Genomic DNA, 23654 nt, shown 5'->3' with positions numbered 1-23654 from the left:
ATTTCAGTTTTCTCTCTGTGAATCTCAGGATCTCTCCTTCTCTCTCTCTCTAGTTTTTTTCCCCTTTTCTCTATTCCTATTTCTCTCTCTCCCAATCAAATTTTGTCATTCTGTTTCTCATTCCCTTTCCTCACTTCTATCTCTTTCTCCTTTGTCTTTTGCTCCCTTCCCTCTCTGTCTCTCTCTCCCTCTCTCTTTCCATCTCTCTCACTCCCTCTCTCACCCTCTTTCTTTCCCTCTCTCTCTCTTCTTCCCTCTCACTTTCCCTCTCTCCCCTTGAATGCAGATTCTGTGCTGAACATCCTCAGGTTTGATCTTACCTTCTTGTCTGTCTCCGTTCCCTCAGCTCCGAGATCTCTGCCACTCTGCACCAGCCCTAAAAGCTGGCGGGGGCACCGTCAAAGGGCCGGCTTTTTCACGCTGAAAATGGGTCCAGGTGCAGAGCGGCAGCTATGAGCACTTTTAGCGCATCACGACTGCCGTGAGCCCCACAACGCCATGAGAGTTGGCAGTGGCCCACACCACTGCAAGACCTCCTGGGTTGAGCCCAAGGCGGCGACCGTTCACTTTTGATGAATGGCCGCCGCAAACGGGCAGCAACGGTCCTTCCCGGGACCGTGAATATCGGGGCCTCCATCTTAAGCTCCACATGGCTGTCTGAGTTCTCCCAAATAAATAGTTAAGTTGATCGAAGAGTGTTCAAGAGATTATTAAATAGATATCTAATTTTGTTTAGTCTATATACTCTTAAATCCTGTGATAATTTCAAAATTCTATAGTGATGCCATTTTTAGATTTCAGATTTCAATTTGAAAAGTATTTATTAAGTCAGATAGTTAATAAAATGACCCAAGCTCTCCCAAGTCAGTTAATTTATGGAATTCAGCTTGTTCATCATTCTTCAGATTTATTTACATATTTTATAAAGTTTTCTAGCAATTGTATTCAATTGAAACAGAAAAATGAACTATTTAATGGTTTCTATTACCATATGAGTACTATCCTATAATCCCTGTAGGCTTTCAGTGTAAGTACCTGAGCATTAACTTCAGAAATGTATGTGGTAGAAAACCTGAGGTTACAAGAATCTCATACAATCGATGAACTCGCCTTTGAAATGTGAGAAGTGAACTTAACCCGGAAAATGTGTCAGAAAAATCACAGCTGGGAAAATGCCAAAGGAGGGAGGAGTGTCAGCAGACACTGTGGGCTGATAGCTGACTGCAACTGAGTCACTTGCTTCAAGAAACTTATTGCAGATCACAGTAACGTCTTGTACAAGGAAGAATATCGCAACATGGGGAGAGCAGCAGTATGGATATATCCCATTCTTTTACTGGTTATTCGTGACTTAATTCATGGAGCGAGTACAGCAGGTAAGCAAATCTGGTGTCTTTATTGTCTGTGACCATTACGGCTGTAAGATGCAAGAAATGGAATTCCTTATGGAACAGTAAACATCAAGGGAAGTTTTTCCCTGGGCATTAGTTGTAGATAAATCAGAGATGTGTTCTTTATATTTTAGCACACTTTTCTGGTAAGCTTTGTGAGTTGAGCTGGTTAGACCTCAATGCATGTTTAGGGGTCTCTAAGCTTTTCTGTTACTAACCTGTGCCTAAACCCCCGAGACTTATATTAATGCATTGTGCCTCAATGGGAGCAAACAGTGTGGATTTTATAATAACTTGATTTGGAAACTCGCAAGCATGTCAGACACTTTGCCGACCAGAAAAAAACAACTTTGCTGCACATATCGCAGAGAGAATGTTCTCTGTATTTATTAGATTACGGGTGATAGTTTTAAGATCCCACCCGACCGTCGGGTCTCACGGCAGAAGATGTGTTGCCCCGATATTTCATCCACAATGGATTTAAGGGGGAGAAATTGGGCATGTGGCTAAAACAGGCGATTCCTCTATGTTCCAGTCGGTGCCAGCCTGAGGCTCGAGCCAAATTCGGCCTCAAGCTTCACTTAAATGGAAGCCACGGGCTGTGGGCAACCAACAGGCCACCCTGAAGCAGCTTGCTGGTCAGGGCCTGACAAATTCTGCTGGGCTTCAACATTGAGCCGACCCACCGGTCGGTCCTGGGTGGGGCTCCCGGGGAGGGTGGTGGGAGATGAGGCTGAGGGCTGTGAGCAAATGTTCCCTCTAACATGTCCAATCTGTAAGGTCCCGCGCAGGCCGCTCTCTGCCTTTTCCATTGTAAATACTGCGCATGCGCAGTAATTTAAAGGGACCGTACATTAAAAGAAACAGGCTGCACAGAACAAAGTGCAGCTTACAGGGGACATTGGTTGTGAGCCGGCCTGGCGGCAGTGAACAGTATTTTTTGGAAGGAGCACAACAAAACTATACCTTTGACAAAGTGTTGTCGTTGATTTTTGAGCAACCTCCAGCAGTCCCAATGGTACCTGACTTTAGCACTGTGCTCCGACAACTGGCGTAGGAGACCGGTTTGCATAGTAAAGCAGCTGTATACCTGTTTCAGGCCAGCGACTTGCTTGCCCATTTACAGGCCAGCCTGAAAATGGCATTAGACGGGCCTTGAGTATCAGTGGGGCAGGCCAGGTGCCTTCCATCCCACACTTGCAGCTCCGAGTCTCCCATTTTTAAGGTGCAAAGCGATAGACCGAGAGTTGAATTTCTCCTCCATGATTTTCTGATTGGCTGCCTGGCCAGTGTGACACCCCACCAATAGCACGCGATCTCAGGAATGTCCTCATAGTTGTACTCAAATATAAGTTACATGTGTAATAATGGGTTTACTTGGCTGCCTGGGGTGGGGATAGGGAGTGTCTAGTTAAGATGCTCCAGGCATCATGGGCTAGACTTTCCACTTCACATCGTCCATCTAAGGTCCATCTATGGCCCAAAACGGACCTCGATCGCACATTTTGAGCATAAAGTGGAAACTAGGCCCAAAGTATCGCCGGAAAAATAGGTCCCCAAGTTTCCACTTTGATGGCTGAGATGATCGCCCAAAGGATGGCCCACACAAGGCCCATCCCAAGTTTCAGCACTTAGCATGCACTTCGCTGGGCCGATGCAAGGCCCAAAAGAGTGCTCAAAAATAGTTGCTTTTTCAGGGCCTTAGAGAGGGAAATGGACACTACGGACACCATTTTTAGCCTCTGAGGAAGGGTGGAGAATTGTTCTGAGTTATTTAGAGAGTAAAATTGAAGCAAATTGTACTCAGAAATTTGGGACAGGGAATATAAATAGGTATTATCATCTTATTTATGCTAAATAGATCTCATATATTGGAATTATTTAGTAAATAACTTTTACATAGTGAAGTTATTTAATGATATTCCTTGGGGAAAAAGAATAAACAAACAAATCTGCATGAAGAACTATATGTTGTAAAACTTAGGTAAATAAGAGAGAAGGTACAAAATTTTTTTTTATTAACAAACAACATTTTTTTTAAGAACTAATGAACAACCCCCTCTCTCCAACCCCCCACCCTCCGCACCGACCCACCCTTCCCTCAAAATCCCCAAAATGTTAGAAGAAGAAGAAATTGAACAGTTGAAAGAACAAGTGACCATTTCAGAAACAATAACAAGTGACCATTTCAGAAAGAATGAAAAGTGAACAGTTAAGTAATGAGAACAATGAACATTCAACTATTGAATACAATTGGCCAATTTAGTAACAATAACAATAACAATAACAAGAGTATAATAAATTGATAATAACAAGTGAACATTTTAAAACAAATGAACTATCGAGAAACATAGAAACATAGAAAATAGGTGCAGGAGTAGGCCATTCGGCCCTTCGAGCCTGCACCGCCATTCAATGAATTCATGGTTGAACATGCAACTTCAGTACCACATTCCTGCTTTCTTGCCATACCCCATGACCCCCTAGTAGTAAGGACTACATCTAACTCCTTTTTGAATATATTTAGTGAATTGGCCTCAACAACTTTCTGTGGTAGAGAATTCCACAGGTTCACCACTCTCTGGGTGAAGAAGTTTCTCCTCATCTCGGTCCTAAATGGCTTACCCCTTATCCTTAGACAGTGACCCCTGGTTCTGGACTTCCCCAACATTGGGAACATTCTTCCTGCATCGAACCTGTCGACACCCATCAGAACCTTAAACGTTTCTATGAGATCCCCTCTCATTCTTCTGAACTCCAGTGAATACAAGCCCAGTTGATCCAGTCTTTCTTGATATGTCAGTCCCGCCATCCCGGGAATCAGTCTGGTGAACCTTCGCTGCACTCCCTCAATAGCAAGAATGTCCTTCCTCAAGTTAGGAGACCAAAAATGTACACAATACTCCAGGTGTGGCCTCACCAAGGCACTGTACAACTGTAGTAACACCTCCCTGCCCCTGTACTCAAATCCCCTCGCTATGAAGGCCAACAGCCAACATGCCATTTGCTTTCTTAACCGCCTGATTTACCTGCATGCCGACCTTCAATGACTGATGTACCATGACACCCAGGTCTCGTTGCACCTCCCCTTTTCCCAATCTGTCACCATTCAGATAATAGTCTGTCTCTTTGTTTTTACCACCAAAGTGGATAACCTCACAGTTATCCACATTATACTTCATCTGCCATGCATTTGCCCACTCACCTAACCTATCCAAGTCACTCTGCAGCCTCATATCATCCTCCTCGCAACTCACACTGCCACCCAACTTAGTGCCATCTGCAAATTTGGAGATACTACATTTAATCCCCTCGTCTAAATCATTAATGTACAATGTAAACAGCTGGGGCCCCAGCACAGAACATTGCGGTACCCCACTAGTCACTGCCTGCCATTCTGAAAAGTACCCATTTACTCCTACTCTTTGCTTCCTGTCTGACAACCAGTTCTCAATCCACATCAGCACACTACCCCCAATCCCATGTGCTTTAACTTTGCACATTAATCTCTTGTGTGGTACCTTGTCGAGAGCCTTCTGAAAGTCCAAATACACCACATCAACTGGTTCTCCCTTGTCACTCTACTGGAAACATCCTCAAAAAATTCCAGAAGATTTGTCAAGCATGATTTCCCTTTCACAAATCCATGCTGACTTGGACCTATCATGTCACCTCTTTCCAACTGCGCTGCTATGACATCCTTAATAATTGATTCCATCATTTTACCCACTTCTGATGTCAGGCTGACCAGTCTATAATTCCCTGTTTTCTCTGTCCCTCCTTTTTTAAAAAGTGGGGTTACATTGGCTACCCTCCCCTCCATAGGAACTGATCCAGAGTCTATGGAATGTTGGAAAATGACTGTCAATGCATCCGCTGTTTCCAAGGCCACCTCCTTAAGTACTCTGGGATGCAGTCCATCAGGCCCTGGGGATTTATCGGCCTTCAATCCCATCAATTTCCCCAACACAATTTCCCGACTAATAAGGATTTCCCTCAGTTCCTCCTTCTTACTAGACCCTCCGACCCCATTTATATCCGGAAGGTTGTTTCTGTCCTCCTTAGTGAATAGCGAACCGAGGACTCCCCCCTCCCTACCTGAGGCCACGTTTCCCTCCAGATCCTGTCCCACTCCGTGTTCGCACCCCACCCGCCCATTTTGGTCTACGCAGACCGACACCAAGACGTCGTGCAGAGTAGGATGTCAAGACTTCCTGCCGTGGTGGAGGTGACGGAGAGGAAGCAGAAACCTGAGGCTCTACTTCTGAGTCCGGAGGTACTGTTCCCTCCGTATTCACTTGCGTGCTCGTGGTGTCGCTGCGAGCAGACACGACACCTTGGGGTGCAGCGCCCTGTCCAGCCAGCAACGCATGCCGTAGGACATTGATTGCGGCTGTCTGCTGCCGAATAGCCTCCAAGGTCTCCCTTGCAGTCAGTGACTGCTCAGAAGACCAGTTGGAGAAGTTCTGGCAGAACTCGCTCCAGGATGCTGGAAACTGGCTCCAGTTCGCAGAGAATCCCGCGAACCCCTGGATAAGGTGATGACCAATCGCGACTGTCTCCCTGCACAGGGAAATCAAGCTCTCTGTCTGGCTCTCCAAGGCAGGCCATTGCTCGTCACGCTGACCGGACCTCCGTGGGGTCGGCGTTTGCAATATGACGCACCTTGTCATCGCCACCTGCACACCGCTTGGTCCCGGTGCCTCATCCATCTCAACCGAGGTGGCCGCAGGTTGTTCCCCACCCCCGTAAAACAAATCTCTTCTCTTCTGTCTCCTCCTCAATCTCCTCCTCCTCCTCCTCCTGCTGATATACAGCAGCAGGGGTCTGCAGTGGCTCCTCTTCTTCATCCTCCTATGATGCTGGAGATGGTTCAGTGGTAGTGGGCTCCACTGACTCGAGAACCACCTGAACTTTAATTTGATAAACAACGGTTAACAATTCAAATCATTGCATTATAATTTTTCTCGAACTCAAAACATTGCAATGCTTTCCATTACCCCATATGCACAGGTGATCACAAGGTTTAACATGACCTAACATGACCTCATTCGAAGATCTAGAGTACATCACCATTATATATCAGATTATATTATAATTGCATAACATTACATGCGTAACTACGACATTTTCAGTATTTACTAATGATTCACACATTGCACAATGCACATTTCTCATTACTCACATGTCTCAAGGGTGGGTTCGGCCACACCACGGGATGTGACCGAACGGCTTTCTGGCCCCACCAAGGCCACCGCAAGCTCCTTGTAAACACTTAATGTGTGTATCATGACAGAGCCTCCGCCCGTCCTGTGTTGCTCCTGAAATCTTCTTCTGTAAGTGATACGATAACATTACACGGCATAAGCAAATGGATCAGGCAATTTAAGACATTGAAGACATTTAAGACTGACAGATTTAAATATTCTATTACAAATTAGCATTACGTTGCATATTTCACACTACAACATTTAACTTTATGCTGGGTTGCATAAATTTATTCATAATTTAGTTATGTTTAAATGTAACCAAATAACATTGCAGATTCTCGTTACTATTTAGATCATTAAATAATACATAAATATACATTTCAACTTACTCTCGCAGCTGCCAGTAGACTGTTCCACTGTTTGCGGCACTGGTCCGGTGTGTGCGTTTCATTAGAGGCCGACATGACCACGTCGCCAATGTCGGACCAAATCCTGCGATATGCAGGGGGTGGAGGATTCCCATGCTCACCCCGTGTCAGATCCTCCCACCTGGAGCTGACAGCATTCACGAGGGCCTCATTGCCTCCTCGCTGAACTGCTTCGCCCTGCGCCTCTCAACTGATCCCTCCATGTCGATTAGTATCGGATAAGTCAGACCACAAAATGCTTTCTCCTCTCTCTCTCTCCCTGACCCTCACAGAGCTTCTGAGCATGTGTGATGACCCCTGACCTCCCAAAACGCGGGAAGGAGCATCAACCTGAAAAAAAAAGTCAAGCTACACATGCGCAGTATAGCGTTGCTAGGGAAGCTTTTTTGTTCATTCACTTCCATTTTCTTTGGGCGATCGTGAGATGGACGAGAAATCACATCGCCCATTTGACATCGTCGGGGTAAGGCCAAGTGTTAAATCGCCGGCAATCAGCATGGGCGATACGTCCCGCATCGCTGGAACAAGGCCCATTTTTTTCGGCCTTAGCCACAAAGTGGAAAATCCAGCCCCATGAGTGTGGGGAAGGCTTGAGGGACCAACTGTTCTTTTCCTGCCTCTTATTTTCATACATGTCTGTTACGGTGGACCATTGTAGTTATAACATTATTTTGTTTTAAGGTGCAGGGACAATACTATTAAGCCATTTACATAGCTTAATGAATTGTAATAAGCTAGCAACTAAACCAGATACTGGGGGGAAAATTTGAGTTCGCCAGCAAAGTTGCCGGTGTCATCAGCAACTACAGTTAATTGCCGCTGGAAATGGCACCAACGCCAAGCATGTAAAATTGGTCTGGGGGTGGCAGGCATGGAGATAGGTGGTGCAGCACTCACCTTCTGTGCAACGCCATCCTGGAGGCATTGCTGGAGGGATCCGGGACGAAGTTGCATTCCTCTGGGAGTGAAGATGTAGAGGTTGCAGGGAATTTTGGGGAATGAAGAGGTCTGAGAATTAAAGGGGCCATGCACACTGAAGCAATACAAAATAAAATGCAGTGAATCAATACATTTTTCAGCCCTTTCTGTCTTTTAGAAAATATTCAACAACTAAGATAAGTTCCAAATGTGAATATTCAGCTCTTAAAGCTGAATTACCTTCCGAACCGCAACCTGTGGTGTATTTGGATTGTCAGAAGGCATTCGATAAGGTGCCACACAAGAGGTTATTAAACAAAATTCGGGCTCATGTAGATTGGGGGTAATATACCAGAATGTATTGAGGATTGGTTAACTGACAGAAAGCAGAGAATAGGAATAAACGGGTCATTTTCGGGTTGGCAGGCTGTAACTAGTGGGGTACCCCAAGGATCAGGGCTTGGGCCCCAGCTATTCACAATCTATATCAATGATTGGGATGAGGGAACCAAATGTAATATATCCCAAGTTTGCTGATGATACAAAGCTAGGTGGGAATGTAAGTTGTGAGGAGGATGCAAAGAGGCTTCAAGGGAATATAGACAGGCTAAGTGAGTGGGTAGGAACATGGCAAATGGAATATAATGGAGAAATTATCCACTTTGGTCAAACAAAATAGAAAATCAGAGAATTTTTTAAATGGTAAGAGATTTTGAAATGTTGGTGTTCAAAGGGACCTGGGTGTCCTACTCCACGATTCACTGAAAGTTAACATGCAGGTACAGCAAGCAATTAAGAAAGCAAATGGTATGTTGGCCTTTATTATAAGAAAATTTGAGTATAAATGTAAAGACATCTTACTGTAATTATATAGGGCGCTAGTGAGAATGCACCTGGCGTATTGTGTACAGTTGTGATTTCCTTACCTAAGGAAGGATATACTTGCCTTAGAGGGAGTGCAAGGATGGTTCACCAGACTGATTCTTGGGATGGGGGGGATGAGGAGAGATTGAGTAGACTAGGCCTATATTTTCTAGAGTTTAGAAGAATGAGAGGTGATCTCATTGAAACATACAAAATTCTTATAGGGCTTGACAGGGTAAATGCAGGGAGGATGTTTCCTCTGGCTTGGGAGTCAAGAACCAGGAGTCACAGTCTCAGAATTAGAGATTGGCCATTTAAGACTGAGATGAGGAGAAACTTCTTCATTAAAAGGTTGTGAATCTTTGCAATTCTCTACCCCAGTGGGCTGTGGAGGCTCAGTCGTTGAGTATATTCAAGACATAGATCAATAGATTTTTGAATATTAAGGGAATCAAAGTGTTGTGGGCGAATTTGAGATTGAATAATCTAACTCACACACACGGTTTGTTGAGAGTAAAAAGTACACCGTTTATTACCTAATACTTGGGCCAAGGGAGAAGGTACAGCGCCCACCGCTAGCTGTTACCAACTCAACTTCCTGCTTGCCAGTAAACAGAACTTAAAGCTATACACCACAATCCACATGCATCACTTGTTCCAGCAACTGATCACAATATCCTTTTGACATTTACAACGTCTCTAATGATATTGGGGCTTTCCACTTTAGCTAAGAGGCAACAAAGGCTGTTATCCTGTTATTTCACATCTGGCATCACATTTCTTGACCACGGTTGCTACAATGGTCTGTTAGCCTAATTATACCCAGACAGTCTGGGTTGCGGTTTCTAGCAACTGCGCTTAGCTGTGTGCAAAGCTTAGCTACGTGCTATGTCTTTGATTGGTTCTAGCTTATTGTTACTGGGCAGACAGAGCTTGACTATATTTGCTAACCCAGAAGGCCATATTATAGAGGGATTCTAAAATCCTTCCTCAATGCCCCTTTTGGTTCTTGGCTACCCCAGCCTATGCGACCACTACTAAGTTAAGTCCATTCATCTCACCCCCTTGTTTGGTGATCAGCCGATGGGTTCGGGAGGAATAGGTGCGTGATGCCAGTGGTTAAATCCCACTGTTCATCAGCTTCTTCCTTTAGTCAAGTACCTTCAATATCCGCTGGGCGTGGCACCTAGCCCTGCATCTTCTGCATGATAAGCAGAACATAAAAGTGTATCCAAGAGCCAAGATTAGTTGTACTGCCACCAATATGTGTGATATGATACATATCCATGGATGGATATTAACATTCAGTCCCCAGTTCCATGCCTTCTCATGCCAAGGGGTACGTTGAAGGTCTTTTGCAATGTCCTTGCCCAGTTTGCGCAACTTCTGTTTGAGCATGTGGTATCATTTTATGCTTGCCAGCAGAGGATCCTTTATGTCTCTCAGGTCCTCGGGCAGGTGGGGTACTGGTGTGGCCAGTTCACTTTCTTATTGATCCAAATCTTGTTTAATCTCATCAGTCAAATTCAGGGCAATGGTTTCTCGAGCATGGATATACGTCGTTCGTGCTCGTCCGATTGTTATCGGTAGCCTCGGGGTGAAGCAGAAGTTGGGGTTAGTGATATTACATTGATAGATACCATAGTTATAAGTTGGTTGGTTGATTACCACAGAGTATTCCCCCTTTCCGCGGTAGGCAGAGTGAGTGTGTTCGGATTCTGATGGGCTTATTTCGAAGACACACTCAATGGTTTGATTAAATCCGCACCCATCATCACTTCCCCAGCCTGCTGGATGTGGACCTATAGTTAGGCTTCTTACCCTGCTGCACCCTGATAATGAGACCCGTCTCATGATTCCGTTCCGTTTGATCCCATATTGATCCATTGGGTAGTACTGCATGTAATTCTCACCCCGGATTAGCCACAAGTTTTCTACCTCAAACTGGGGGTGTGGTCCAGACTCCCCTTTCGCCATTACCGGAATCATTAGGACCATCCCCACCAGGGCAGAATGTGAATCTGTGCATACGCCTGTCACCAGAAAGACTCTTGTCATTCCTTTGATGGTGCACACGTCCAGTGACCCTGGGTGCTGTGCTAGACGGAACAGGTGGGTGCTGTTAATCCAGTCCGGGACTTCGCCCCTGTGTATTTGGTCCAGATGCTCCCTGACCTGTCCAATCATCCATCCCCCGTAAGCATGACAGAGGTCTCGCTGAACCTCTGCCTTTTCCGCATTGAATTCTCGTTCAATCAGGCGGTTAATGGTGGCAGCATGGCCCTCCAGGACTGTAATCCCTTTGACTAAGCTCTCTGCTGCCCCATCGCTTTCTCGAGCAGCCTCTTTGGCTGCGTCTGTCTGCCTCTGAAGCAACTTTCTGACCGTGTCTTTAAGGCTTTCCGATTGTTCCTGTATAGCTTGTATGTCTAGGGTATTTATAAATGAGGTTCCCGTGTTGACCCCTGTTAAGACGTCATTGATCAGACCCCGTTTCTGTCTGTAGGTCTGCACCGCTTTCAGAGGGCTCCGGTATCTGGATGCCCCTGAGGCGTTGCAGGATTCTTTCAACACTATTTTAAGCATTCGAGTGTACAATGCCTGTACCTTAAGGTCACATTTTTCTGATAGCCTAATGTCCGTCAGGTTTACTATTCCAGGTAATATCTCATGGTGTACATTTTCATACAATTGGATTCCCTGCGTTCTCAGGACCACCCCGCTCGGGGGTCCCATGGTATGTGTGGGACATTCTAACGGTTAAAGGATATACATGCCGTTCTGTGAGGTATCACAGAGATAAACATTTTCGGTTGGACCCCCTTGTATCTTTGGATGGTGCCATTCGGTGGCAGACCAAAGTCCACCAGACCTCCTTCTGACGGAAAGAACCCCAATATGTGGATTCCATCCCCCACAATTATTTGTCTGAATTCGGGATCCCTTGGGTCTTCCTCGTGGTGTTGATCCGTTGTCTGGATCATCCATAACAGTATCATCATTCGCCAGGGCATCCTGTAAAAGGGATGGTCGCCCTTGGGCTGCCCACTACATGTCAGTGCAGCTTTTCAACTGGGACCAATGTTTCCACAGTCCTACTCCATTCATATTCACACATGCACACGTATCGCCACTGATCAATATCTCGGATGGTCCCGACCACTGCAGCGCGAACCCAGTTCATTCCGGTAGCCCCTTAACCATTACTTTCTCCCCCACTTGGGGAAGATTTGCTGGAAATTCTACCTCTTTTTGTTCGTCCTGGCCTGCCTGTTGTTCTCTTACTTCCTGTCTCATATCCTTAAGTTGCTTACTTAACTCTATGACATATCTTCTTATTTGATTCCGTAGTGGGCCCACATCGGGCCCTCCTGTAATTATACCTTCGGTTAATCGCATTGCCCAACCAGTCATGAGTCCATATGGAGTTAATCCTGTTGTCCGGTTAGGGGTTGCCCTTTGTCTCAGCAGGCAGCAGCTCAGCCCAAGCCTGTCCGGTTTCTTGGATGGCTTTTGACAGGGCTGTCTTTATTGTCCGATTCATCCGTTCTGCCATTCTCGAACTCTGCGGGTGGTAGGGGATATGAAATTTTTGTTTGATGCCCAGTAGTAATTTTACCATCTGTCCTGTGAAGTGGGTTCCCTGATCGGAGTCTATTTGAGTGGGGATGTCCCAGCGGGGAATCACCTCCTCGGCTAAGATATGAGCGACTGTGGTTGTGGTGCAGTTTCGGGTAACGAAAACTTCCACCCACCGGGTAAACAAATCAATTATTACTGGACAGTATTTCTTTCCTCTACAGCTTGGCAGTGGTCCCTTGTAATATGTTATGCCCTAAGCATTGTACCACTGTTTGTCCGATTTGGGATTTCTTGGGATTTGCTTTGTAGGGTTTCTAAGATTTCTATAAGATTGCCCGTGTGTCCCCGTTCATCCTCCGAGGCAATTAGCAGATGATACACATACTGGAGGACTGTGCTTCTGTAAGGGGTTTAGGTCTACCTTTCTCGGGCTCGACTCATAGTCCGGTGAAATATTGCCGGGCTATTGTGGAATCACTGTGGCACCCATGTCCAGGTATACTGGCGGTCCCCTTCAGTAAAGGAAAACTTGTCTTGTGATATTGCTTATGAGGGGTGTGCTCGGGTCCCGGAACAATGATTGGGTCGGTTTCGACCAGTCCACAATCTTGTTTGGACCGTGCCCACACTCCGTCAATCTGCAGACACATGGGGCCATACCCTTTTAATGTATTCCGATCCCTGGTGAGGAGTTGTACGTTCCCCACCTTTGCTTAGTTGTCCAATTTATTTTGTTCCCCGAAGGTAGTAGTTTTGCGCCCATTTGGGCTTCTCCAAACTATTTTCTTCCCCTGTGGATCAATTAACGCTCCTAATTGTTCTAGGAGACCGATTCCTAATATTGTACCCTCATTATTGGGACAAACATAAAATAGAATTCCCACTACGTCCAATAATACTACGTCGCTTAGGTGTGCTCTTGTGGCACATCCTCCAACCCCTGTGATTAGAACTGTCCGTTTGGTTGTGGGTAGGAGAGTATCAGTCATTGAAACAGAGGCACCTGTATCCAGCAACATGTCACATTGCCGGACCCCTAACAATGCTGTAATGTGGATCCGAGGATCGCCTTCGCTCTGAGTGGGGGCCGCTGACTTTCAGTCCCTTGCCAGGTCCCTCAGGGCCTAGAGAAACTGATCCTAAAATTCCTTCTACACCAGGAACAAATATTCTCTTCAAATTAAGAAAATCTCCAATATTAAAAGGTATCACCGAATTAAAACCGAGTTCACAGCTGGCTGTGAAACAGTTAACTTCCTTTCTATCGAAAGCCAGCCGACAGGCACAGACACCATCAATCAATCTCAACTTTCGCCCACAGCTTACAGTCTTTTCAGTTTAAAAAAACATAATCTTCCCTTTCAGGCAGTGCGTTCCAGACCCTCCCACCACCCACTGGGTGAAGAGACCTTCTTTAAACCTCCCCCCTCCCCCCGCTTCTATATTGTTGTCCTGACAGGTGCTTTCACCATCACACCTACTGTCGGTTTATTTTGTCCTTTCTCAGTCAATAGTCTAGTCCATCTATTTAATTCACAATACGCACGTGTCACTAAAACGAGGGCTTTCTCCTCTTTTTGTTTCTTTTCTGACTTCCACCACTTCCTTTGTGCCGTGAATGGGTTGTCTCGTTTCCAATTTTGTTTAATCATTATTTCAATTAGTTTTTGATTTTTTTTCCGTACCGTGTCAGAGACACCTCTGGTCCCAACTCGAGTTTCTCACTTCCTATGGCTATATATTGTCAGCGGTACGTCCCTTAATTACTTGCCCCGATACTTGCAACATATATCGATTATCAATCGCAACGTTACACAGACACACTTCTATATAACCGATCGCAATTGTTCATCTGGGATCTTTCGCTGACTACTTCAAGTCTTTGCCAGACCTGCAGATACAGATCTCTCAGACAGCTGGCACCAGACACATTTCTGCCCTCTGTCCTAGCTGTAATTAAAATGTACTCACGCCTTTGACATGGCTTTTATCTGCAGGTGTCCACCGCCCGCTTGAGATTTTGTCGACTACGAACGGAAATTTTTTTTTAGCTGAAGCTTGTCTGCGGTTTATGTGTACGTGTCATCTCAGCCATTGCAGCTAGTTTGCAGGTTGCATTGTTAACCCCTTAATTCCTGAAGGACGCAATGTCCCACTTCAATTCTTTTAGTTTCTTTATTTTTTTTTGCCTTGTTCAATTCTACGTATTTCAGAAATTGTCGTGCTATAATTATGCCGGCCTTTTGTGCTCGTTTAGTCTTTTCTTTTTGCCACCATTTCTTTTCTTCGGCTGGTTCCTGTGAGGGATCCCATCCGCCTTTTAACATTTTGTCGATTAAGCCCTTCCGGTCGTTTGCATAGAATCTAGTAAGGGAATCTTCTACTCTCCAGTCTAATCCTTTCCCCGATGCCATTCTGTGGTCTGACTTATGCCGTTTTACCCGTTGGTCTTTCGACACGACTCAAATCCTCTCCCAAAGTGTTTTATCCATGGGACTTAAACCCAGATATACTCATATAATGGTCCAAATTATAAATAGTAAAAGACACAGTATCAAATCTGTGCAGCTTATTATTAATCTGACTGTCTTTTATCGCTACGACAATGTCCCTATCCCTATCTATGGTAATTCGTTACTCACAATACAATGTGTTGCTTTTGACTCTCGCACAGACTGTTCCTTAGATTCGAATGTTCCGCCAACAGCCAGCCGGGTCCTCTTCACGGTTAGCCTGATTTGTGGATGGCACCTAAATTACTCACCCATGGCTTCCATCTGATTGCCGACTGACCATTGTCCGAAACATCCTGCCGAATACGCCAAATTGTTGTGGGCGAATTTGAGATCGAATAATCTGACTCACGCACACAGTCTGCTGAGAGTAAAAAGTACACCGTTTATTACATAAAACTTGGGCCAAGGGAGAAGGTACAGCGCCCGCCGCTAGCTGTTACCAACTCAACTTCCTGCTTGCCAGTAAACAGAACTTAAAGCTAAACACCACAATCCACGTGCATCACTTGTTCTGTCAACTGACCACAATATCCTTTTGACAGTTACAACATTTCTTGTGATATTGGGGCTTTCCACTTTAGCTACGAGGCAAGCAAAGGCTGTTATCCTGTTATTTCACACCTGGCATCACATTTCTTAACCACGGTTGCTACAATGAACTGTTAGCCTAATTATACCCAGACAGTCTGGGATGCGGTTTCTAGCAACTGCGCTTAGCTGTGTGCAAAGCTTAGCTACGTGCTATGTCTTTGATTGGTTCTTGCTTATTGTTACTAGGCAGACAGAGCTTGACTATATTTGCTAACCCAGAAGGCCATACTATAGAGGGATTCTAAAATCCTTCTTCAAAAGGATATGGGGACAGTGTAGGAAAGTGGAGTTGAGGTAGAAGATCAGCCATGATCTTATTGAATGGCGGTGCAGGCTCGAGGTGCCAATGGCCAACTCCTGCTCCTAATTCTTAAATTGGAAAACTGCCTCAGCAATAATACAAATGGCTCAACAAGTCAGGGAAGGGACACTGAGGGTCTCGCATGCAGCACTCCAGCTTTGTGCAGGGGTCAACACTGCAACTCAGGCCCTCTACCCACAAGGGCCAGGAGGCCCTCCAGAAAGAAAGCTGTGGCCGTCACTGCCAGCAGTTTTACCCCCACCATCTGGCTCCAATGCCCAAAGAAGCTTCATGGTCTCAGACCACTGGTCAAGGTCAGTGAATGTATCTTCAAAAGCCAACTCCTACCAACTGCCCCACTAGCGTCACACACTGCTCAATGCATGACCCTCAATCACTCACCTACCAACAATCTGCACCAATGACGAGGCACATCTCCTATTCTTAGCCTCATCTCACCCCCTGGCAGGAGATAGTGCAGGCCATTCTTGGCAGGGGAATGGTTGAGCCCTTGTCCAGTGGCAGGGCTGAAAGTGTTACCCTCAGAATAAATGGTCAGTCTGAGTATTGTGTGTAATGAGCAAGTGTGACCTTAGCTCCTTTATTAAGATTTCAGAGTGCAAGTACCTCGTGGGTGGCCTGCTTATATACTGTGCTCCCAAGGGATGCTGGGATCCTTGGGACTTTAACAGGTAGGCCCTCTGGTGGTCAGGTGTGATGCAGGTTACAAGGGGTTAAATACATAACAGAAAGGATACAAGATGCAGGTGTCTTCGCACATTATCATCCTTCTGGCACCTATTACTTTTCCGCCTTCCTGTCAGCACAACTCCACCTTTGTGCCTTCCTCATTTCATACACCCAAAAAATGCAGCCTGCCCAGCCAGTGAGTCAACAAGAAGAGGGAGAGGAGATGTAGAAGAACAAGAAGAGAAGTTGATTGATTTGACATTCCCAGCCTCCAGCTCCTCAAGTTCAACCAGCAAGGACATTTGCAGTGTCCCCTAAAAGTCCCCCACTGAAAGTCCACCTGCCATGCTGTGGCCACTGGAGTAGCACTGCGTGACATCAGTAGGACAGGCAAATACACAGACAGGATACTCACTAAGAGAATGCATACGAGTGATGAGTTGATTCCTTGATATCACATTGGATGGATAGACGTATATAGGAGCATTGAAGAGTTTAATTTGTGGTGGCTTTTATTTCAGCATCATGGCCAAGAGGACAATGTGCTGGTCAATAACAGATGAAAGGTACAGTGTGGGACTAATGTTGAAAGGGAATTGGGATTGTGGTCCATCCTGAATATCCCAGCCAGAAAGGAGCTGTCTGGGTTGCATCCTTTTGTCTGATCCCTCATCTTCTGATTCCTTTTCTTCAGCTTCCTCCTCTGTGGCTTCGGCCTCTTCGGCCTCTTCCTCTTCAAGCGGATGCTGTAAATGTGAAATAACAGCATAAAATGTTGGAAAAACTCAGTTGGTCAGGCAGCATGTTGACCTGAGATGTGAATTCTGTTTTTCTCTCCACGGATGAGGAATGACCTGCTGAGTAATTGCAGCAAGTTGTGGCTTCTCAAAGGCCTTCATTTACCATCCGATCCCTTGCAAGCATCCAGCAGTACTCCCTGCACATTTAAAAAACGTTTCACATCTATTGCAGCAAGCCATCGCTTCAATAAAATAAAAAAAAAACCCAGTCCAGGCAGTTAAATTCAAACTTACCTGAATGATGTGTGTGTCCCTTTAAGAGGTGCAGAGATCACCACTATCAGCCTGCTTGCACCTGGTTAACCTGGCATGCTCAGGACCCAGCACTGAATTCACCGCCAGGGTCGAAGCATTACACGCCGATTAAAGTCACACGCCACCATTTTGTCCAGCATGGTGCTCCCAGTTCCCGGCAGCACAATGGTAAGGATGAAAACATCAGCCGCTGTGAGATTTGCCAGTTTCGCCAGCTGCCGTTTTAGTGCAATTTAATAGTGCTACGGAATGGCGCTCAGGCCGTGAAACAGGGTTTTGTTTTGTTGATAAACAGCACTGATTTTGTTTATTGTTAATTGCTTTGTCCAGATATTGACATTAATTTAACACCAGGGGACCGAAGTTGCCAATTTCCTTAAGGCCTGTTACCACCGGAAATTGGCGGCCACACTGCGGAGCGCAATGGCCGCTGACTATTCGTGTAATGCCGCCATTATCAAAATTCTGCTCCTGCGGTATCCCGTCAGTGACCCGCTCCCCTGCTGCCGATCCGTCCTAAGTGCGTCATCGGAGTACGCACCACCGATGTTCCCCTCCCCCTCTGACGGCAACATTCCATCGAGAAAATCTTCCCGCCGGGTGGTACCAAAAGCTGCTTTTCTCAGACGGTGCAGTGAGGCTGTGGCTTCTGAAACGGCGGTGCGGCTCCCATTAAAGGGGAAGACGCACTGCCACTGCTGCCATGTGTTTTTTTGTAGTCGGCTGCCATGTCGGGTGACAATTATGCCCCCCGGGTTTGGCCGCGCTGCCAACAGGCAACCTGGCACCCTCAAAGGTCGAAAAAGGGTTTGGATATAATTATTGGCTATTCATTGAAATTATCCTGTCAATGTGAAGCTGTTATTAACAAAGTTAGTCGGATACTAGGATAATGACATTTCGCAGCAAGTTAAAAGAATTTATTCTAACTTTGTCTAGGCCACTTTAGGTACTAAACTGATGTTCGGATTGATTTTGCAGTGCTGATGGGAAGCCTTGCCTGCTGGCTGTGTATATCAGTAAATTGTGGGTGTGCTGCCCATACTTTTCCGTTAATCTTAATGGATGGAAAATTGAGGGAAACATGCCTATGGTTTCCCATTGTACGTGGCCAGTGGCTAATCCTCCCTACTGGTAGAATGGACACAGAAAATTGACCCTATTCCATGCAAATTAGGCATTTATCTTCAAAAGAGACATTGATGCATTGTAGGTTATTCAGAGAAGAGTGACTAGGATGATTCTAGGAATTGAAACTCCAAATTACAAGGCGAGATATTAGAGCTTAATTTGCTTTTGTTGCATAAACACACGATTGACGACATGATCCAGGCTTTTGTGTTAGATATGGTAGTGAAGTGGTTAAGGTACTGGACTACCAGTCCAGAAGTTATGAATTCATAATCCCACCAAAGCAAATTATAAAACTGATTTCAATAAATCTGAGAATTTACAGGCTGATAAAACTGCTGGATTGTCATAACACACCAAATGGTTTAGGGATGTTTTCCAAGGAAGGGAACCTACCACCCTCACAAAAAAAGAACTCAAGTCGCACATTACGTGGTTTGACCCAGCCAAAAGGCCCAAGACCTTCTCAGAGCAACTAGGGATGGACAATAAATTTGACCTTGCCAGTATCACTCATACCTAGAAATGATTTTTTTTAAATGTAGCAGTGAATCACATGCTATTTAATAGACTGTGAGTACAGGTTGGAGAACATGGGTTGAAAATGAACAAATCTTATTATAGACTAAAGATTAGAAGACATATTTTACCACAGAATAGACAATAAGTGGAACAGCAAAATCTATAATAAGATCTCGACCATATAGAATCATAGAAAGGGGTACTTTTTGTGGCATTCAAACTCAGCACAAATTGGGCAGCAAACCTCAAACCTTTTGGTCTACACGTTGTCTTTTCCCATTGACCTGTCAGGATAGATGATTTCTAAATATTATGGCATACTTTGGAGCAAAGGTATATTTCAACTTTGCATAAAGTGTGATCTTTAAAGCATGCATCCTGTAATTAAATATGCATGGATGTGCTGAAATTGTGATGGATCATTGTGTTGCAACTAAAGTAATATGGATCTTCTGTAAATTATCTCAACTGATGTTACGAATGTACAAAACTGGCAAGGACTCTCATCTGCCGGCTGTTCATATTGGGAAATGATCAGCATGCTGCTTGGGCAGTGTGCCCATGATTTCTGATATGCATAGTCAGCAAATTGTGTCTGTGTAAAAGATTTCTACGGGATGACATAAAATGGAAAAAGTTGACAAAAATCTAAACTTCTGCCCAAATCTTACAGAGAATTTATCATCAGGTAAATAATTCAAACCGTAACCTCTTTAACCTCCTTACAGGATGCATCGTGTAAAGCAATTCAGTAGAAATCCAACCATTCTTGCAGTGAAAATCAATCAATCCATCCTATTTCTAATCTTTTGGTGAATTCTGCTTCACCTTACTGAGTTTGCTTTTCACAAGATCACAAGGTAATTACAGATGATGAAGGCCACTTGACCCATTTTAATTTATCTAGCCAGAGAAATTCTAATAGACCCGACTGTTGCATCCAATTCTCTCTTCAATTATTCCAAGGGTTTTACTTCCATTACTCTGGAAGTCTATTTCAGATTTAGATAACTCTTTGAGTGAAGATGAATTTTCAAATATCTGTCTTAAAATTACTTAGTTTGAACCCGTCTCCTAGTTCTACATCCACAGTTGAATTTAAAGTGATATTCTGCGTTCATTATTTTATACCCTTGACAATCCTAAATACTTTTTAAAGTTCATCTCGCAGAGGGTTCCTTTCTAGGGGACATAGCCCGAGTTTCTCCACTGTTTCCTCAGAACTCAGACCCCTCTTCCTCACACAACTTCAATGTCTCACCTGTTGCTTGGCGACCAGATCTGGATCCAATATTCAAGGTGCATTCTGAGCAGACCGCTATAAAATTTGATCACTACCTCCTCCAAGTTATATTCTACGATTTTGGTTATGTAGCTCAACATTCTATTGACTTTGTTAATTGCTACTCTCCATTGTTTGTTAAGTTTAGCGTCAAGTCTGCTGAGACTCCTAGGCTTTTTTTAACTTTATTCTTAAATATTTTAGCACCATTCATGAAATACAGATCTCATCTATGTTTTCTATTGTAAAGGCTTTACACTTGTCTGCATTCAATTTCATTTGCTATTGTTCTGCTCACGCACATACTTTGTTCACCTTATTCTGTTGTCACTGAGCCTCTCCTAGTTTGGTACCATCTGCAAATTTGACCACTTTGGATTAAGTTTTGGAATCCAGGTCATTTATGTAAATTAAAAACCACTCTAATATTACTCCTTTAATGAGCATTCCCTTCCAGCTGTCTATCTTAAATCTCTGTGAATTTAATTAATAGTCTTTTGTGTGAAACTTTATCAAGACCTTTTGGAAGTCAAGGAACACCATGTCATAGGGCTTTCCACAGTCCACTTGGGTTGTCACTTCCTCAAAGAAGTCGAGAAGGTTGGTGAGACAGAATCCATGTTGACTGCTGTTTACTAGATTGTTATTGTTTAGGTGATCCTTAAACTTACTCTTAATAATTGATTTTTTTATTTTAAATTTGCAGTAGGTCTAATAGGGTTGTAGTTGTCCGTGTCTGTTTTGTTACCCTTTTTGAACACGAGCATCACAATACCCCGTTTATAATCTACCGGAACCTCCCCAGTGTCAAATAACTCCCTCACAGTAACTGTCAGTGATTCATAAATCTCCTCCTTTATCTCTCTCAACATACTAGCATAACAACCATTGAACCTGATGGGTTTTTTTATAGCCTATCGAGGATTTTCATCGTGTTTATAACAAAGTCATTGGTTTTACTTGGGATAACTTTGAAGAGAGCATATTACTTATGTCTTCTCTTGTGAACATTTGGAGGAAGGAGTCGTTTAGAATATTTACTCTTTTGTGCTCATCCTCAAATTCGAGCCATAATTTTGCATCTTTTTGGCTTTTACTTTTTTCCTGAGCCCTCTTGTAGGACTGATTCTTTTTTTAATGTTTTCTGCTTAGCTATGTTTTTCCTATTTCAAAGCCAGGGTGCGGGTAGTTGGCTGTGCGGGAGCTGTAGAGCGTTGCACAGTAGTGCAGCTTAAAGGGAACATTGCACAGTACTCCATTTCTCTCTTACCTACCTTTGACCATCGGGATTCCATTCTCTCAGTTTCTATTTGCTTCTTGCTAACTCCAAACTCCTCCAAATTCCACCTTCACGTTGGCCTTTTAACTCCTGGAATTGAGAGCATGTCATGTGGGACCCCAGCACACCTGTTGATGCACATTGGATGCCAAACCCAGAAGTAAAATACTAATACAAAAGCAAAATACTGCGGATGCTGGAATCTGAAATAAAAACAGAAAATGCTGAATATCTCAGCAGGTCAGGCAGCATCTGTGGAGAGAGAAACAGTTAGTGTTTCGGGTGCACGATCCTTCGTCAGAACTGGTGCTGATGACCTGGCGGAGTTAAAAATTCTTTTCACTATTCTCATTTCTACAGGATTGACACTTGTCCCTTGGATCATACCTGGATGAAATAAAATGGTATATAAAACAGGAAGGATTATATACTGAACTATATTTGTTTTCAATGGTTGTACCAGAGGCATATTGTATAACATGTTTCAGCTTTGAGCAACCTCGACCAGTTTTGTTTACAAGACGCGCTGAGTTTCCCGCGCAATATTACCCCCTGCTCCCAACCCGTCTCCAAGGTATCGGGGCTTCACTGTCCATTTTGGAAATGGGACTGCTTCCAGCAATTGAGCTTTTATTAAAAATATTCGTAAAGATGTTTTTACGGTGAGCTAACAGCCTGAATTCCGAAAACTGATGTTGTTCCATCAATTATCATTAAACTCATGCTGCGAAATAACCTGTTAAGGAAATAAATCTCTTTCCTTCATGCAGCCTCTGGCTGATTGATGGTAGCTGCGGGCTGTGGTGCAAACCCCTTTTTTTGGTTTAAAACTTAATTAATGGCTGGTGCCATCACCAATTAGGAGATAACAGGTGCCCCCTTCTTCAAGGGTTAGGGTTAGGGTTAGAGGGGGCACAGCCAATAAATCTTGTCCTCAATTCTCTTTCCCCATTCTCTTTTTCACTATTCTAATTTCTACAGGATTGACACTTGTCCCTTGGACTGACAATCTGATGAACTAAAATGGTATATGAAACAGGAAGGATTATATGTTTGACTGCAATTGTTTTTAATAGTTGTGCCAGAGGCATATTTTATAACAAGTTTCAGTTTTGAACCACCTCTATCAGTTAGTCAGTCAGTCACGGATTCCTTCATAGTTGCTCCTAGAGCAGGAATGTTGTTGCAAATTGTTTTGTCTTTAACCCTAATATTGCTGTCATGAGTTCACAGAATATTTAAATGCAATTCAGCATTGACATTTAAACTCCTGGCAGTGACTATTTCTCCAATGTAAGATGGTGCACTTTGGAATGGGAAATGGGAATTGGGTATATGGTGAATCAGGCCATTAGAGGTGGAGAAGGGAAATATTTGTGGAGGGTTATCAATGATCTACTGTACAAAATTGTTATCCAACAGATCAATTAAGTTCTGGAATGCTTCAAAAGCATTTACCAATAAATCAAAACACCCACTCTGTATAGTTTACTGGCAAGGTCACATTTGAAACATTGGGTGTGTGTTGCCAGTTAATAATTTCCCTGATGTATAAACAAAAGTGTAGGACACCTCAGGGGAGGGATGGTGTCAGGGGACAATGTTATCCTGCTGTAAGTTTTATGGATAATAATTTCACTTTGTTATGAGACAGAAATGTAGAAATAGGATTGGTGTAAAATGGGTACAATGGTGGTCAATTTCGGGGACTAATGCCCTGCACCCAAAGTCTTCCTCAAAGATGTCTCGCCTGACATTGGTCATACACCATCCTGATTTGGAACCATGTCACCTTTCCTTCATTGTCTCTGGGTCAAAATCTTAGAACCCCCTTCCTAACAGCACTGTGGGAGCACCTTCACCACACGGACTGCAGCGGTTCAAGAAGCAGGCT

The 23654-nt window shown here is 44.2% G+C and overlaps 1 long non-coding RNA gene across 1 annotated transcript in view; it reads left to right on the top strand.

The window, feature by feature from the left end:
* The first annotated feature begins 1259 nt into the window (after nucleotides 1-1259).
* Nucleotides 1260-23654, top strand: part of LOC139266077 (uncharacterized) — an 80025-nt gene continuing 57630 nt past the window's right edge. Inside the window, exon 1 of the long non-coding RNA XR_011593683.1 lies at nucleotides 1260-1376. This is a non-coding gene — a long non-coding RNA (uncharacterized lncRNA). The remainder of the gene's footprint in view (nucleotides 1377-23654) is intronic.

The sequence above is a fragment of the Pristiophorus japonicus genome, chromosome 6 (assembly GCF_044704955.1).
Source record: "Pristiophorus japonicus isolate sPriJap1 chromosome 6, sPriJap1.hap1, whole genome shotgun sequence".
Lineage (NCBI taxonomy): Eukaryota > Metazoa > Chordata > Chondrichthyes > Pristiophoridae > Pristiophorus > Pristiophorus japonicus.
The sequence above is the reverse complement of the archived record's forward strand: the minus strand, read 5'-3'. Positions and strand labels throughout refer to the sequence as shown.